This window comes from Chinchilla lanigera, unplaced genomic scaffold, assembly GCF_000276665.1.
Source record: "Chinchilla lanigera isolate Chin_1 unplaced genomic scaffold, ChiLan1.0 scaffold00070, whole genome shotgun sequence".
NCBI classification, from domain to species: Eukaryota; Metazoa; Chordata; class Mammalia; order Rodentia; family Chinchillidae; genus Chinchilla; species Chinchilla lanigera.
Window position 1 is genome coordinate 210,005 of NW_004955471.1, and position 19,153 is coordinate 229,157.

A 19,153-nucleotide genomic window follows, 5' to 3' on the forward strand; every position below is an offset into this window, starting at 1 on the left:
TGATAATGGTGGTGTCTGGATCCGAGGGCTGGTTACATGGACATTTTACTTTGGAGAATTCATCCAGCTGAACATGTATTATTTATACACATTTCTGTGTTTACGCTGTGCTTCAATTTTTAAAGCTTATTTATAATAAGAAACAATTCAGTGTACATCTGTCATCATGGTGCAGAATTTTGCAATATGTTGCTAGCGCTGTTCCAGGTTAAAGTCTCTGCCACTCCTATTCTGGGAGATGAATCCTTTCACTGTGCTTTTCTAGGTGGTAGAAAAATTTCCTCAGAACTTTCTCAGAAAGCTGTTTATTATTTTTATAAGTGAGGGATGTGCCTATTTTAGCTTCAAAGAAATCGGCAACCTCTTCCAGACAGGAAATTGCTTGGGAAAAGCAATTAGATTGTTCAGAATGTTAATGCAGTTAGATTCCAGTGGGGCGGTGCCTTGGCGTGCTAGTCTGTGTGCTGGCTCAGTCTATACGCGACTTCCCTGAGAACCGCCTGCCTTCCCAAGCCCACCAGGGAGGAATCTTCGGTCATGGTTTCATTCTCTGATGCTGTTGTCTTTGGTGGCAGCTGACAGTACCACTTGAGCTATGGGAAAACAATTGAGAAACTTTGCTAAGCCAATTAGATTTGTTCTTGTAGAATTTGGGATTGAACGGACTTTAGTTAGCTGCTGAGATCTGGGATATCTCGTCCCTCTCCGGTAAGGAGCAGTAGGCGGCTGCTGAGAGAAAGAGATAAATCCTCGAGGGACTGAGGCCATTCCGGTTGTAGTCTCTCAAGGGACCACGTTAAAGTTCTTACCATTACAGTCTATGGGATTTCATGCGTTAACTGTAAACTTTTCTTCTGATTTAGTGTAACCTGGGTATTTTCTTTTCATTGCAAGCAGTGCTTTCTCAAACCTGATAAGTAATAAATCAAAGGAAAGCCAGATGAAAGGGCACATGCTTATAATCCCTGCTCCCTGAGAGCTCAAGGCAGGAAAACGGCTTGAGCGCAGGAGGTGAAGGCCAGCCTTGGCAATATCAGGAGACCCTGTTCAAAAGAAAAATAAAAACAAATTGAAGAACCTGGGCTATGGGAGCAGGTGGGAAGAGTTCTATCATTGGAGAACGTTAGATTGGCAATAGAAGTTTAAAATTGTCCAAGCCAGACTTCTGTCTTATTTTGGGAATTCCTTTGCTGTGGAATTATCTCCTTTGCGTGACCGCTTCAAGTCTTCTCGCCCCCTCTCTTTTGTTTCCTTTACTTTTCCTTCGCACCCGCCCTTCTGTGCTCCCAACAAATGGCCCTTGAGTGTTTCACTGCTAGCTAGGCAGCATTCTGAGTGCTTGGTATTAAGCTAATCAGACAAAAGCTAAAAAAACAAAAACAAAACAAAACAAAACAAAAAAAACAGAAAAGACGAGTTCTCCATTTCCTGAAGCCTACAATCCAGTGAGGAGAAACATAACAGGAACATAAGAAAGCAATTTGCATTAATGTCTCGGAAAGTGAGAAGTCCTGTGGGAAAAAGAAAAAGAGTACAGAGTGTGAGGAATGGCTGTGGTGACGGTGCTAGAACCCAGAAGTTTAGCCGTGCCTGAGCGTGGCTGTCCTCCTCGGGTGGGGAGTGCTGCCTGGTCACTGTCCCCAGACTCTGTCCCAGTTGGTGAGAGGAAGATGTAAGGAAACATGCGGAACATAGACATGAGCTCAAGAGTCAAGCCTGGTTTATGGAAAACAAATGTGAGAGGGATCGCTGGTGGGAGGACCATGCTGCCGCTCTCTTACAGACTCAGGGGTTTTATAGGGTTAAGAAAGGGGCAGATGCTGAGAAGGGGAGCTGGATCGGGGCTGAATGGTTGTCCTTCAAGTGGGCAGCCTGCAGTTTGTGTACTGTCTATGAGGAAAGCTAGAGGAGAGAGAATGGCTGGCCTTTAAGGGAGCAGCTTGTGCAGCTTGTGCAGGTACTGACCCTCGGGCAGGCAGCTTGTGAGTGGGGGAAACTGAAACTGCAGAAGCGCCAGAACTAAGGGGTGTTTTTGAATGCCACCTTGTTTGCATGGCCCTGATCTGATTCCTTCAGACGGAAGAGGGGAGCTGCAGCTTAAAACAGCGCAAGGCTCAATGGGAAAGTGTTGTTTAGATACGCTTATGGAGGTGAAGGAATTTCAGGAACACATAGGACTCAGAGCGAGCTGAGGGAGAGTTGTAGAAGATGAAACTGGAGGCCTAATAGGGACCAGATCATGCAGAACCTTATAGGCCAATACAAGGAGTCTGGCTGTTGTTCTGAGTGAGTTCTGGAGCCTGTGCAGGACCTGGAGCAGAGAAATATACTTTGACTTATGTGTTAGCACAACTGGCTTCTGTTGTGAGGAATGATTAGGTGAAGGGATGATACCATTATTGTTAAGCGTTCACTGAGTCAAAATCTGTGTTCTTGTCGACTTCAACTGTTGTTTTAAATACTGTCTGGAGAAACCGAAATTTTCATCTCCTTTAAAAATGCTATATTGATTATAAAAGTGATCGTGTTCTAGTAGAAAAAATAAACACATACGACCAAAGTAGGAGTCATTTACTATACTGCATCTAGAGAGAACCATGGTTTTCATCGTTATTAGCATTCTGTAATTTTTTAACCATGCAAGCATTACATATTTTACTCCCCTTCTCCAACAGTTCTTCAGCTCTTTTCTCTCATGAGTATTTCATTCTCTAGGTCATTTTTTTTTTTTTTTAATTCTAGGATCAAGGGACACACTCCAAGGTTCTAGGAATCACTTGAAAGCACAAATGAAATTTTGCGCATGTGTTTTTGTGAAGCCTAAGTTTCTCCAGGTTGTTCAAGGGGTGTTTTATACCCAAGAAGATGAAGTAACTGCTGTAAAAAGTTATGGGGTATGTGCCTGCCACACAACAATCTCCTTATCTCCTTTTAATTCATAGAGGACGGTTTCAACAGCCATGTTTGTCTAGGATACTGCAGCCAGTTGGCCAACGTGATGGAGAGATGATAGTCACTCAACCCATGCTATGCCAAGCAGAATCCTTCCTATTGGCAACTTGGAACTAGTTGAGGAAAAAGCAGTTTCTAGAAAGTGGGTTAAGGTGTGGAGAAGGCTGTCTCACACGAAGAAGAATGAGGAAGAGGGGAAAGAAGAGAGCCAATATTGCCAGTTTTCCCAACGACATTCCACTTCCCGGCTCAAGCCCTTATTCAGTTCACACAGCTGTATTCCTAACCTTGGATTCAGTGAGACACTCCTGTTTCCAGGGGTGATACTCAAAATATTTAAAGCCCATACTCTATGGGAACCAAAGAATCGGAGTAGATGCCGGAGATAAACAACTAGCTCAGGCATATTGTCTCACTGGCAGCCTTGTCTGTGTCATTAGGGTTCATACCCCCCACCTTTGCCTAAGCCAAATGATTTACCTGTTGAAACAGAAGACTTTTTAACTGATACAGAGTCATTGTTCTGGCTAAACAACTGTCTGGAAATTCCTTATGTCCTGGAAAGCCCAGACCTCTCTATCCCAGCACGTTTCCTTCAAGTTGTCTGTGTCTAGTAATGGTCCTTTTGTTGGATGGAGTTAACACATGAGTAGTCAGAGAGTGCCTGACCAGTTCAAAATCTGTGTGTTAGGATTATTGCCTTGTGTGATTTGGACACAATCCTAGTAATGCTGCCCACAAGAAAATTAACCTTTAGAGCAACTAAGTCACATCACACTAAACTTATCATCAATAAAATGCACACGTGTTTTTATATAAAAGAGCCAAGCCATTTTTTTCTATTATTATGTTTGTGAAATGGTGTTTGGAATACAAACTCAGGGCTTGTTAAATTTCACTTTGTTATTCTTGAACCAACCTTCCAAGCTCCTAAAAGGCTTTTGAAGTTTCCCATCATATTAGCCATCATTTCTACCTTTCTGTCATCCATAGACTTGAAAACTGTGCTCTGTTACCCTCTTGCATGATTAGACTTGTTTGAAACGAAGTGTGGGGTTATGATCAGTCAGTGACTAGAACCTCAGTTGGGTATCAGATCTTGCCCAATATCTGAAAAGCTGGATTGTGGTCAGACAGTGGATCTGGCAACAGGTATTCCTGGCACTGAGATGGGTTTAAGGAGCTGTCAGAAGCCAGTAAACATGTACAAAGCTGAATGGTAAAGTGGATAATATAACCAGCATTGGGGTAATCACAAATACGTTTTAGTAAGTGCAGAGTTAATAATGGGGAGTCCAGGGATACTGATAGAATACTCACCCCAGAATGGCTCTTGTCTGTTTGAGTAAGTGACCTCTGTTGTTTCATTGGCTTTATTGACATGGTCTCTGTGAAGAAGCCTTCCTCAAACTATGGGTCACCCCTTCCCTTGCCCTGCTCAGACAAAGCCTCCAAAGACCTGGATATCATGAGACCTATCAATTATAAAGCCAAACTCAAGAAGCACAAGAACAAATGAGATGCCAATCTATAGGAGTGAGAAACTGAAGTGTAGACTGAGAATCTGCATAAATGCCTGTGGGACATCCTGACCGTGTTTGCCGCAATAGGGACCATTTCACCTAAGACTTCCAAACCCTCCTCTTAGCTTAAAAGTGTGTTTTCCTAAACCCAAACTCTCATATGGTCATTGTAAAAGTAATTTTTCGCAAATAATGATTAAGTGGTTTAGTCACACAGTTCACTGGAGGTTTTTTTTAAAAATATTTTTGTGAAAATTTAGAATCAGAGATTTCCTCATTTGAAAAAAAACACCCTTGGCCAGGTATATCGCTCAGTGGTGTAGCACCTGCCTGGCAAGCATGAGGTCCTGAGTTTGATTCCCAGTACCCACAAAAAAACTTAATATATTTATTTATATATATTACGTTAAATAATTTTTAAAAAATCTTTACATCTTTGAGTTCCATGGTAAATGATAATCTCCAGAAGATTAATTGCATGAGCAAACATTGAAGCTAGCCATAAGCAAAGCATAAAATAAAAACCAGTTGTTATTTTACAATTGTGAGCAACTGAGAGGTCAGTGAAAAGTTAGCACATTTAAAACTTGTGTATATATATGATTTCTAAAACTGCCATGACTTTCTAGTTAAGGTTTTTATTAGCCTATTAGTTCAGACTTTAAGAGGTTTCTTCATTTTTTTTTACACAACATGCCATTTGTTAGTGGCATGTAAAATTGTTATTATCTATTTATGATTTCTAGGCTTTCTTTATAAAAATTTTTCTCCTGAATTCTCAGGGTCAGTGTATAGTAACACAGACTTCAGGGCATCACTGGCTTGGCTTAGAGGAATATATTTCTCTTGGAGATCCACTTTTAGACCTGGAATTTCCTTCCGGGAAGCATGATTTATTAAATTATTCATTAACTGTTTTATTTTGTTTTGCTTTGTTTTGTTTTGTGAAAGATATTACCCTGGACACCATGTGAGAAAATACCAAGGGAAAATAAAATCCCTTCCACCAAGAATCTTAGACTAGTAGGCTAAACCTTGAGGCTGTCTAAATTCTAGAGAGTATAAATAGTACCAAGATGTTGGGAAAAGACCTATTTGTTCCTTGAATGATTTGTGAGGCACCCACTGCTCCAAAGTCCATGTGAAAAGTGCTACCAAAATGTCCTCCATTATGGAAGAGTCTGCATGACCCCTTTAGGTTCAGCAAATCTCTCAGACACTCTCATACTGTGTCTGGAAGACTTAGAAATTATTCTTACCAAGCTAAGGTTAAGAATGTTTGTGATGTTTGTGTCTTTATCTGCTCAGATACACCTTGCAGACTAATTGTCTCGGATCTGTCTCCCTGGATCTCTGTTTGTAAGCATCATAAAGATGCCTGCTGCTTTTGCTCCTTGTATCTCTTAGACAGAGGTCTGGACCCTTGCTCAGGAGTCCACCCAGAAAAAGTTGAGAAACTCTGGTATTTACTGATGTCTCTTGGTTCAGTAATTCTCCTTCCTATTTCTCTCTCCACCTAGTCTAGGAGAATTTTTTATGAGTCTGCCTTTTTTGTCCAATTTTTTTATATCTAGAAATTCAGACTTCTAGGACACAAATGTGGGGCTTGTTTTTTTTGTTTTGTTTTTGTTTTTGTTTTTGTTTTTGTTTTTCTTTTTTTGTTTTGGTCTGCATTCTTTTCTGTGGCCAGAGCTCGGGTCTGATTATGTGCTTAAATGAAGCAGGGAGAGAAAAAAGAAAACCTAGAGAGAAATCAGCGACTAATGGTTGACGAAGTTTTATACTAACTCAAGTACAAGAAGACTATAGACAAATGAACTATTATTTGTACAGACGTTTAGTGGTTTGCAAAGTATTCAGTGGAGGGAAAAACTAGTGCTTGCTGTATAGGCAGGGCAGGCTCCCTAAAGGGGGTTGGATCTAAGCTGGATTTTGATGGGTAGTTATATTTTGGTCAGAAAAGAGGCCAGAATCTAACATTTCTGGTTTGAAAATAATATCCTCAAAGCTCCAATGCAGAAAAGGGAGACTAGAACCATTGATTAAGAAGGCCAGAAAGATTCTGGAAATCCTTGAATCCCACATAAAGAGAACTGTCATAACAGGTAGAATAATATTTTCTATTATGGGTTAGGCTAACATAAATATACATGTGCAAGGCTTCCAGGAAGATGGTGGAGTGGTAAGCACTAATAAATCAACCTTTGCAAGATTTGGAATCCAGACACTGAACAATAATAACTTGGAGAAGAAAAGAAAGACAGAGGCAGATCTCTGGGACCTAAGAAGGCCCTGAAGGAAAAATTAGAGCCTATAGAGAAATTGAAGAGTCAGACCACAATGCAGAAGAAAGAAAGGGCCATCTGCAGTTTCTTCCCAACTCCTGGCTTGTGTCAAGAGAAAGGAAGATCAAATCTATAGAGACACAGTGAAATCAGGTGACTTCAGAGGCCTTAAGGGAGAAACATACCAGTGGAATAGAGCAGTAGATGCTGTCCACTACATCAGCTGGTGAGGACTCTAGTCCAAGCATCTGCTGTATCGTTTGGATTGAGTGCCTGATTGGGTACCATTTTAGGTAGGGGCCAACTGAACCTATAAATTAGATCAGCTGTGGGTTGGCTTCATCTCAGGGCTTCCGGTATTAAATTCCACAAGAGGAGTCCATTGTCAGGGAGTCATAATCCGGCTTGCAAGAGATATGCAGAGTATTATACGTTAACTGACTCAGTTCCCGCTACCATGACCAGAGACCACATTCAACCTGAATTTCTGTGGACTTGAAAATCTCAATCTGGCATGTCAATGGGGATGGTTTCAATTAACCAATCAAAAGAAACAGATTAGAAAGATGGATTAAGATCCAACAATATGCTGCATACAAGAAATACATTTAACTCAAAAAGAAATTCAAACCAGGTATGGTGGCACATGCCTGTAATCCCAGAACTCCAGAGGCTGAGGAAGGAGGATTGCCACAAGTTAAAGGCCAGCCTGGACCATATAGTTAGTTCAAGGGCAGCCTGAACTATACAGCAAGAACCTTTCTCAAAAAAACAAAACAAACAAACAAATTCATAGACTGCAAATGAAAGGTTGAAAAACAATACTCCATGAAATAGGAACGCAGAAAAAAGAAGTAGATGCTATTCTGTTTGCAGACAAAGTAGATTTCCAACCAACAATGATCAGAGGAGACAAAGAAGTTCACTACATACTTGTTAAAGGAACAACCCAAAAGGAAAAGATAACAATCATAAGTACATGTGCACCAAATAGTAGTGCACCACCCTTTATAAAATAAGCACAAATGGATATGAAAATTCAGATAAGCACTAATACAATTGTAGTGAGGAACTCAATACCCCACTGACACAAATAGGCAGATCAACCAGACAAAAAATCAACAAAGAAATATCAGAGCTGAACTATACCTTTGAACAAATGGACTTAGTAGGTATCTGTGGAATGTTCCACCCAACAACAGAATACACTTTCTTCTCAGCAATACATGGGACTTTCTCCAAAATAGGTCACATACTAGCTCATAGAACATGCTTAAGCAAATGCAAAGGAATTGACATTATCCCATGGGAATCATCAAATCATAGTGCAATGAAATTGGAAATAAATAACAAAAGAAACCACAAAAACTACATAAAAAAATGAAAAAGACCAGAGAAGAAATTAATGCAACTGAGAATAAGAAAGCAATACAAAGAATCAATTAATCAAGGAGTTTGTTCTTTGAAAGATTAAACAAAATAGACAAACCCTTAGCCAACTTTACCAAAGGAAAGAAAGAAAGTAAGAAACAAAGAAAGGACAAAAGAAAGGAAGGAAGGAAGAAAGAAGGAAAGAACTCAAATCCACACAATTATAAATGAAAAGGACAAAATCAGAACATATCCTGAAGAAATCAGGAAGATTGGTACCTATTTTGAGAAGCTATAGTGTAATAAGATGGAAAACTCAGATGACACAGACATATTCCTAGACACATATGAATTATCAAAGGTGAATCAAGAAGATATAAAAATTCTAAAGAATCTAATATCAGTCAATAAAATTGAAGAAGTAATGAAAAACTAAAAACAAAGAAAAGCCCAGGTCCTGATGGATTTTCTAACACATTCTCCAACAACTTTAAAGATTTAATGCCATTACTCTTCTAACTCTTTAATGAAATTGAAAGAGAAGCAATACTCCTAAACTCATTCCTGGAAACAAGTATTAACCTAATACCAAGCCCAGAGAAGGATCCAACCAAAAAGACAACTACAGGCCAATCTCTTTAGTGAACATAGATGTAAAAATCCTGAACAAGATACTGGCAAAGAGAGTGTAAGTAAATCATCAAAAAGGTTATACACCTCAACCAAGTAGGATTCATCACAGGGATGCAGGGATGACTCGAAATACGCAAATCAGTAAATGTAATACACCACATCAACAGAACCAAGGACAAAAACTACATGATCATCTCAATAGATACAGAAAAAGCATTTAACAAAGTTTAACACCCATTCATGATACAAACCACAAAGAAAATTGTAATAAAAGTTTTTTTACCTAAATATGATAAGAGCCATCTATGACAGTCAACATCATACTAAATTGTCAAAAACTGAAAGCTCTCACTCTAAAGTTAAGAACAATGCTGGGCATGGTGGTGCACTCCTGTAATCCCAGCGCTTGGGAGACTGAACCAGGAGGATTGTTGTGAGTTCAAGACCAGCCTGGGCTACACAGTGAGCTCAAGACCAGCCTAAACTGCATAGTGATACCCTGTCTCAAAAAGACAAAAATAAATAAATAAATAAATAAATAAATAAATAAATAAAATAACATTAGGAACAAGACAAGGATGCCCACCATTACCACTCCTGTACAATATATCTCTGAAAACATTAGCCAGAGCAATTAGACAAAAAAAAAATATGAATAGGGAAGGAAGAAGTTAAATAATTATTATTTACATATGGCATGATGCTGTATATAAAAGACTGCAAAAACTCCACCAAAAGATCCTAGAATGAATAACCAAATTCAGTAGCATAGCAGGATACAAATTCAATGGAGTGTTTCTCTGTCATAAAGGATAAGCTTGAGACATTTCTAACTAAACTGATGCACCTTGAGACCATACTCTTAAGTGAAATAAATCGGACACACATATTTAAATACTGCATTTTTCTCAATCTGAGAAACCAAAAGTGTAAATAATGATCAAAATGTATGCTAGATATTGAGAAATGAGAAGAAAATGTTCAAATGAGAAGGAAAAACAAGAGAAGGAGGATGGGGAAGGTAGGAAACATGAATAGAGAAAAAAGAGAATAGAACGGAAAAATAGAAACAAAGCTTTAGAAAATAAGGAGGGGGAGGAGGGCTGAAGGGAGGGAGGGGTGTGGGGAAAGAGAGAAGCAAGATATATCATGTACAAGTACAGAGTCCCTAAGATGAATGTTATCATTATGGATATCTAAAACATACCAATAAAAGGTCAACCCTCAAAAATAATAGCATTCCTGTCCACAAATAACAAACTCAGTGGAAGAGAAATCAGGGAAATAATACCTTTCACAATGGTATCAAGAAAAATGAAATATTTAGGAATCAATTTAATGAAGGAACTGAAAGACCTTTATGTTAAAAACTACAGTATTCTGAAAAAAGGAGATCAAAGAAGATATCTGAGAATGGGGAGACATTTCCTGCTCTGGAATAGGTAGATCCAATGACCATACTTCCAAAAGTCTTATACAAATTTAATGCAATCCCAATTAAAATACCAATAGCATACTTCACAGAGCAATCCTAAAATTCATATGGAACCAGAAGAGACCTAGAACAGCAAAAGCACTTCTGGGCAGGGGCTATCACAATTCCCAATTTGAAGTTATACAACAAGGCTATGGTGATAAAAACAGCATGGTACTGGCAAAGAAGCAAGTCCAAAGATCAGTGGAACAGAATAAAAGATGCAGAAACACCTCCAAGCATACTCAGCTACCTTATCTTTGACAATGGGGCCAAACAGCTTCACTTGAAGAAAGATGGCCTCTTCAATAAATTGTGGTGGAAGAACTGGCTTTCCATGTTCTGAACACTGAACCATATCACTCATTATGCACTAAACTAAAATCAAAATGGATTAAAGATCTAAATACAGGAACAGAAAGCCAGGTTCAGTGGTGCATACCCGTTCTTCCAGCACTTAGGAGGCTGAGTTAGAAATGTTGCCAAAAGTTCAAGGCCAGTCTCAACTACATAGTGAGTTCAAAGCCAGCCTGAATTACATGGTGAAATGCTGTCTCTAAATAAATAAATAAATAAATAAATAAACAAATAAACAAATAAATAAATAAAATCTGCTAGAAGATAGAGTAAGTAAAACTTTCAAAGGCATGGGTATAGGCAAAGATTTTATGAATAAAACTCTGATCACATAGGAAATACTACAAAGACTCAACAACTACAATCACATCAAATTAAAAAGCTTTTGCACATTGAACGAAACCACCAACAGAGTGAAAAGATGGTGCACAAAATAGGAAAATTTTTTTACAAAGGACAAAGGACTAACATCTAGAACATATAAAAAATTTTTAAAATCAGACCACTCAAATGTAAACACTCAATTAAAAAATGAGCACCTGAAATGAAGAGATGCTTCTCAGATGAAATACAAATAGCAAATAAATATATTTAAAAGTTCAACATTATTGGTCATTTGAGAAATTCAAATTAAAATGACACTGAGATTTCATCTCATTCCAGAAAAAAATGACACATAACAAATGCTGGAGAGGCTGTGGGGGAAAATGGAACACTTCCCACTGTTGAGAAGTGTAAATTGCTACAACCAATATGGAAATAAATATGAAAATTCCTCTAAAAGCTAAAGCTAGAGGTTCCATTTGATGCAGTTATGCCTTTCTAAGATTCTTCCCAAAAGAGTTAAAAGCATCATACCACAGAGATATATGCACACCTACGTTTACAGCAACATAATTTGTAAAAGCTAAATCTTGGAAACAACCAAAATCCTCATAAAAAGATGAATGGATAAAGAAAATGTGCTATTTATATACAGTGGAGCACTACTCTGCCACAAAAAGAATAAACTTGAGGCATTTTAAGGTGAATGGATGCATTTCAAGACCATCATGTTAACTGAAATAAATCAGACACACAAGTTTAAATATTGCATTGTTTCGCTTGTGTGAGAAACTCAAAGGGTAAATAAGGTGCAAAACAGAGCATAGATATTGGGAAACAGGAAGAATGTGTTCAAATGGGAAAGGGAACAAGGGAGAGGAAAGGAAGGGAAAGGAATTTTTAAAATATTAGGGGAAAATATAAATGGGGAGGAGAAGAAGGATTGAAGGGAGGGAAAGGGAATGGTAAAAAAAAAAAAAAAAGAAATAAGACATATTATACTCAGGTATAAATCCCCTAGGATGAATGTGATCATTATGTATAACAAATATGTACTAATGAAATTTTTTTTAAAATACACACATGTGGGGCCAGGGATATAGCTCCGTGGCACAGCACTTGCCTAGCAAGTGCAAGGACCTGCGTTCAATTCCTGGTACCAAAAAAAAAAAAAAATACACTCGTGCATACTACTATGGTCAAATTAATTAAAAAATTCATTTCATTTCAATTTTTTCAAATGTTTCTCAAGAGCTAGGATATGCTAGATCTTTTGTTTGAATTTCAGCAACAAATAAGAGATATAATTCCTACTCTAGCGGAGGATGGAGCTATTATTATTGGGCTTGAGTTCAGTCCTAACCGATGGCTTCCTACAGATTTTATTTAACAAAAGGGTTCCAGCAATGAATGCTATGACAGGAAAAGTCCAGGGGGTGTGTAGGACCCTGTAACCAGGTGATACAACCTGGTCTATGATTAACAGTATAGGAGAGAGAATTTTTACTGGGGACCTGAGAGTAAATTGGACTCAGCTAGATGAAGAGTAAAAGAAGAGAGTGTAAAACACAGTGAGTGGAGTATGCTGTCAAAAGACAAAATTAGCTTTTATTTGGAAATCTAGAACTGGGAAGCAACACATTCCATAGAATAGAGCGTTCTGATGAGTCAACCAGAGGACTTTGATTAGGTACACAGAAAAGGGCTGAGAAAAACACAAATAGAGAACAAAAAGTGGATTGGTCATCTCTCAGTTACATTTTTTGTAAGGACTGAAGCTCCTTACATGGAACTCCCTTCTTATGTCAGCTAAAACTGGTGTATTTGAGGATCTGACTATTATCCCTGATTTCTCAGATCAGATGAAGAACTTTAGTTGCAGCTTGGTGACATAGAAATTCAGCATAATTGACTACATTTCAGAATGGTCTATTAGGCTTAGAACAGGTACTTTCTGTGAGTTTTATTCAACAATTCAAAGGAAGTGAGTATTATAGACAGCTAAGTTATTTATAAATATTATAAGCAGTCAGACAGGGCTGGGCCCACACAAGAGTCGGTGCAGAAAGTAAGAACATATTACAGCTGTTGCTGGAGGTGCATTCATTGAAGGTCAGGCCTCAGGACAAAGAGAAATGGCTACACCCACATACCTACCCTAGGGACAACAGCAGTGATGATATTCTAAATAGGCCTTGGATGGACGACCAAAACCTCCCTAGCCCATTCTTCCAGGAAAGTCTTTTCTTGGCCTTTCTTTTTTCATTTTCTTTTCTTTTTTTTTCTTTTATAAAGTAAAATTTTATTTTAAAACTCCAGAATCTTATTTTGAAAGCTAGGAAGCTTTCATTTAGGCATGTTGAGGAAAGTGTATGACCATTCCCCCCGATTATGTTACCAAGAAATGCTATATATTTAGCACTCCTTTACAAGTAAAGACAGCCTATAAAAATAGTAGAATATTCACTGTAGATATCATAATAGGCAGAAATAATTAAATTCTGCTGAAAGTGATAAATAAAATTTATGTAAAGCTTTGTATCTTTGCTTACCTGTCTTGCCTTAACATACGCTATGATGGTTAATTTTATTTTTTGTATTTTTAATTTTAAAGAGAAAAAAACTATAACAAAATAACAACACTCAAGACAAAAACAAAACAAAATAAAAACAATAAAAATGATACAGGATTTCAAAAGAGGATGATAGGAGTTAACAATGGTTGTTGTAGTATATATTGTTATCTTCAATGAAGTTGCGCAGTTAGCAGATGTAAGAATGCAAGATTGATCAAACATTGAAAACAATAATAAGTAATAAAAAAATACATTAGAAATGATACAGAATTTTGTTAAACAAGATGATAGGAATTCAACAATGGTTGTTATATTACATATTGTTTTCTCAAATTAGTTATTCCAATTAACACATATAAGCATGCAAAATTAGTCATTTGAGAAATGCAAATTAAAACAACTCTGAGATCCATCTCACCCAAGAAAGAACAGCTATCATCAAGAAATTAACCAATAAAAAATGCTGGAGGAGTTGTGGGGAAAAAGAAACCATTCTCCCATGTTGGTGGAAGTGTAAACTGGTGCAGCCACTGTGAAAATCAGTATGGAGATTCCTAGTATACTAGGATTAGAAGTCCTATTCAATGCAGGTATTCCCCTCCTGGGTATTTTTCCAGAAGAACTAAAAACATCATACCACAGCGACATATGTGCACCCATGTTTATAGCAGCAAAATTTGTCAAAGCTAAATCTTAAAACAACCAAAATGCCCATCAAACAAGGAATGGATTAAAAAGGTGTGGTACTTTTATACCATAGAGTATTACTCAGCTGTAAGGAAAGATAAACTCAAGGCTTTCACAGATTAATGGATGCAACTAGAGACCATATTCATAAGTGAAATAAATCAGGCTCACATGTGTAAAAACTGTATTGTTTCCTAGTGTAAGAACCTGAAAGAATAAATAACATCTGAAAGGTACAATAGATACTGTGAAAGGGAAAGAAGCTGTTCAAACAGAAAAGAATAACTGGAATGAGGGAAAAGAGAAAAAAAAGAAAAAAGAAAAGGAAAAAATATGTATGTATACATACACAAGATAGCTAAGATAATTGTACTACTAATTTCTATTGGTTTATTGAAAGGAACAGTTAATGTGTAATTGTTTGATCAATCTTCTATGCTTGTATCCAGTTGTCTGAGTAACCACTCTGAAGATAACAATATGTAATTTAACAACCATTGTTAATTTCCTGTCACCTTGTTTTGAAATTCGGTATCATTTTTGTTTTTATGTTGGTTTGTTTATTTATGTCTTCGTTTTGTTTAAAATGAAACAAAACAGGGGCTGGGGATTTAGCTCAGCAGCACAGCGCCTGCCTGGCAAGTGCAAGGTTGTGAGTTCGATTCGCAGTACTGGGGAAAAACAAAACAAAACAAAACAAAACAAAACAAAACAAAACAAAACACCAAAGAAACCCCACAAAATGTCTTTGTTTCTTTAAAATGAAAAAAAGAAAGAAAAAATGTATATCTGTACAGAAGAATATCTGGGATAAGGGTATTTCTGATGTGTATCAGTTTATTGAAAGGAACAGTTAATACTTATATTTTATTTTCTTGACCAGAAAGTCCTTATTCAGTCCCTGTATGTCTGCTACATGACTTACTTTCCCATTTGATCCTCCTTTAATCAATATTCCCTAAGCAATTTTACTTGTAATCTTATTCATTAACTATAGTTTTGTCCCACCTTATACCCACCTCACCTTGTGGTTTTATTCTATAAAACTCCCTTGAGAAGCAGATTCCCTGGGCCACCCATGTTGGACCCATTTCTGTCCCTCTTAGACAGAAGCTTTCTTTCTTTCAATAAATACTTGTACTGTTAACCCCTGTTGTTCCTAGAATTCATTCTTTGATTTTAGAGAACACAAACTTGTATATCAGACATCTAGTGGGGTGAGAATTATATTTCCGTTATATTATTTGGATTATTTGTAGATCCTATTTTATCCTTATATCATACTCTCTATATCATTTGGAGGTTTCACTGAGATAACTGGACAGAAGTAAGAACTTGCTCTTGTTTCATGGATTCTGGATTGTGAATCACTTAGATAATCAAAAATTGTCATCCTTGTTTGTCAATTATGTATGCTTTAAATTTTTTATTCTTTGAGCTGGGGATGTGGCTCAGTGGTAGAGCTCTTGCCTTACATGCACAAGGTCCTGGGTATCCCCAGCTCAACAAAAAAATGTAAATAAATAATAGTATGTCTTTGTCAGTTGCCTATGTCTTGAATTTTATGCTTTGTCTTTGTCAGTTGCTTAGGCCTTGTGTCTTCCTTGCATTGTCTTTTGTTAATGGTGGTAAATTTATATGTTTCATTTGGATTAGTTGTTGAATTTACTGGTGTTCCTTGTTTGGCTTGTTAGACAACAGTGCTAGGAAGAGTAATGTGAGAGCATCCCCTAGTGGACTTTGATATAAAATGCCATAAAATGGGTCTTTTTATGAAATCTAGCTCATATTTTCTACAAGTCTATTAATTTCATGGGACCCCTTCTCCCAGTTAGAAGACAATAATAGGCCAGTGGCTGTTCTTAAAGCTTGGGGGATAAGTTTGATTAAGACGAACTGGTCCTGATCATGTCTCTGTACTCTATGGGAAATGTTGAGCCTGTTGTACCTCAGTTTCCTTTTTTGGTCTGGTCTTCGCTGGTGAGGAAGCAATCTTAGCTGTTGAGGTTCCTCATTGTCTTTCCAGCTGAGAATGATAACACACAGGTAAATTGTCTCAGTAATTCACCATGAGCATGAGAAGATCTCTTTTTCTAGTTTCATTTATGATCTTTCCCAGCCACTCTATACTTTTCTTTACTGGAGGCATGCAATGTTGGAGAGAAACCTTTCCCTCCTGTCTAACAACTAAGAACCTTATAGTTGAGCCCATAGAAAATGAGTGCTTGCTAACCCTGAAGACAGTGAAGTCATCTGAAATGAGGAACAAGTATCCCATCTCTGAGGCAGATAAGACATCAGATTTTGCCTGTCTGGGAGAATACACATGAAAGGGTGTCCTTGCATAAGTGTTTAGATCTCAGCAACAGTCTCCCTTGGGAGAGGGAGACCCCATGGAAAGAGCCAGTTTCTGAGTGAGATTAGAAGGAGCTGTTTCCTAAACACAATATTTAAGGGACCAAAACACATTTAGTTTAAGGGAGGATCTCCAACTTCCTGGCTCTCTCTCTCTCTCTCTCTCTCTCCTAAGTATCTTCTTATCATTCATGTGTGTAGGGGAGGAAAGTACCTTTTTTGATTAAGTTATGGACTTTGAAACTTTTCTGTAAACTTGTAAAATGCTATATAGTGATTTTTCAGTGGAAATTTAGACAGGGTAGGCTTTTACTTATCCCTTATAGAACTCAAACAAGCACTTGATGGAGTCAAATTTCTGGTTGCTTGGAGCTAGTGGAAGCTGAGAGGAGAACAGAAGGGTCATGGCCGGGGCTACTCTCGGGCAGATACCCAAAGTTTCCTCAGTGGAAACTGGGTCCTAACAGCCTGACTAGGTAACCAGCAGAAAAATCTCCATTTATCTATCATACTTTTCATTGTACTAGTAAGTTAGAAACTATCCCTAAGTTTGTCTCCAACTCACTGAGGTTTAACTTTAGAACTATCTTGTTAGACTGCCCCTCCCAAGAAATCAGGCTGAGGCAGCTTGCGACGACTGCTTGCCTTTCATGGAGGAAAACATCTATCAGGGAAGTGATATCCATTTGTGCCTTGCATATGCTAAGAGTAAGAAAGAGATTTTAGTCAGCCTTGCTCTTCTTTCATGGGTGCGTAGAAAACTGATTAATGTGCCTTTACTAACATGTGAATTGTGATTACTAGGTGATAGGTGCTTCAGAGACATAGAAATTTTAGAATGGATTTAAAGAAGTTTAGCCATGTCTTGCTGATAAAAACAGGCTAGTAGGTAGATAATAGGAATGTCTTAGAGGCTTGTCCACCCTAGGGCAAAGGGCAAGATTTCTCTGAGCCACACTTTTACCTGATTCTATCTATTTCTAGAGGTGATCTCCCTTGTAGGCTGAGAAGCAGTCCAACTACTTTCAAATCACTCTTTGATGTTTGCCCTCACTGTCTTCCAAAGAACTGGAAAGCAGTGGTTTAGAGTTCTTGATAATTGGTATGCTCGCAATGTGCCCTTTGTTAAACTGTTATAGCTGGGATCAATTGTAGCTTGTACTTTTAGAAACATCTGCTACAGTTAGGAGTATGAGTGTCTGGGGAAGATAGGGTTGTGAGCTGGTAAAAGATGGTTAGCTCTATAAGGCCTATCTTCTGGTCTTTTTCCAGAAGGTAGTCACCTGGAGTAGTTACCTTGGGGATGCCTTGAGGATGTAGAAATCAAGTAGAAATTTAAGAGGGCATCAATTTCTTTCTCTTTCTTCAGATGGGATACTTGATATCAAAATCTCTTATTCTTTTGGAATGTATTTTCAAGTACTGGAAAATATTTAACACTCACATATTGAAAAAAATATCTGTTTAGTATTTTTATGCAGCCACACATGGCCTGCCTACTCCCAGGAGCCAAAATGGAATGCAGAGGGAAGTACTGATTATGATGCTATTTCACAACTAGAATCATACTACAAAGAAAGAGGAAAATGGTCAGAAATGCCTCATGTTCAGGTTTTCTTTGCTTTAAGAAATAATCCTCACTTGTATTCAAATGTAAATCTAAGCAACAGGACAACCAGACCCCTTTGGTTCTTAAGGCATCCACTATATCTGACCCCAAAGATGAGGTTTCCAAGGCAACTTTGGCTTTGGTCAAAGCCTTGCCCACTATGACTGTCTGAGGCTTCCCCTACTTGCCTTTTGAATCCTGACGTTGGAGCTTCTAGGCCAGTCATAATTAAAGCCTTCATGGTGCTGTACCTATCCTTAGCTGATTTTCTTCAAGCTACTCAAGGACAACATATCTTAGAGGAAGTAAATAGGGAGTTTGGAACCACTTGAGTTCATATGTCCTTTTCTCTGAGTGACCTAAAGCAGATCAAGCAAGATCTAGGATAGTTTTCAGATGATCCTGATAGGTACACTGAGATCTTTAGAGGACTTATTCAGACTTAGGAAGTAGACTGGAAAGATGTAATGTTATGCTTAAATTGAACATTGACTTCTAATGAGAAACAATGGGTATAGACTTTAATCTGTGAACTGCTTATGTGTATTACAGATACCTGGGGATACACAGATTCAGAGTGGGTTTAAAAAGATCCTAGTCACTGTTGCTATGGAGGGCAGTTACCTACGTGACTAAATGGGGAACCCAAAATGTCCTGAAGACCTCTTTGTCTGAGGGTTGAAATTTCTTCTGTTTCTATCTGTCTCTGGATGTGATATATCTCTTTTGAAGGGGATTTTAGAACTTTTTGATTTAGAGCCATTTATTAGAAAGTAAGCTCTAAACAGTAACATTGGAGTATAGTACTTGCACTTTTCTCTCATTGTCTTTTAAAAAGCAGCGCCACTCAGGTTCTTTGATTATTGGTTTAATTTTCTGGTTGGCAGTGTAGTTGGAACTAATTATAACTTTTGTTTCTGGAGGGGTGTTTCAGTAAGGTTTAGAGATCTACCCTGTGAAAGATCTTGATCTTAATTGTATTTCTATACCTGACATGGTTAGGATTT

General features: G+C 37.8%; 1 long non-coding RNA gene across 1 annotated transcript; it reads right to left on the reverse strand.

The window, feature by feature from the left end:
• Positions 1-293: 293 nt before the first annotated feature.
• Positions 294-18,029, reverse strand: LOC102009168. The gene is made up of 3 exons (XR_263509.1): positions 17,834-18,029; positions 16,131-16,208; positions 294-593 (listed from the first exon to the last, which is right to left on the reverse strand). It is a non-coding gene; the product is annotated as an uncharacterized LOC102009168 (long non-coding RNA).
• Positions 18,030-19,153: the final 1,124 nt, after the last annotated feature.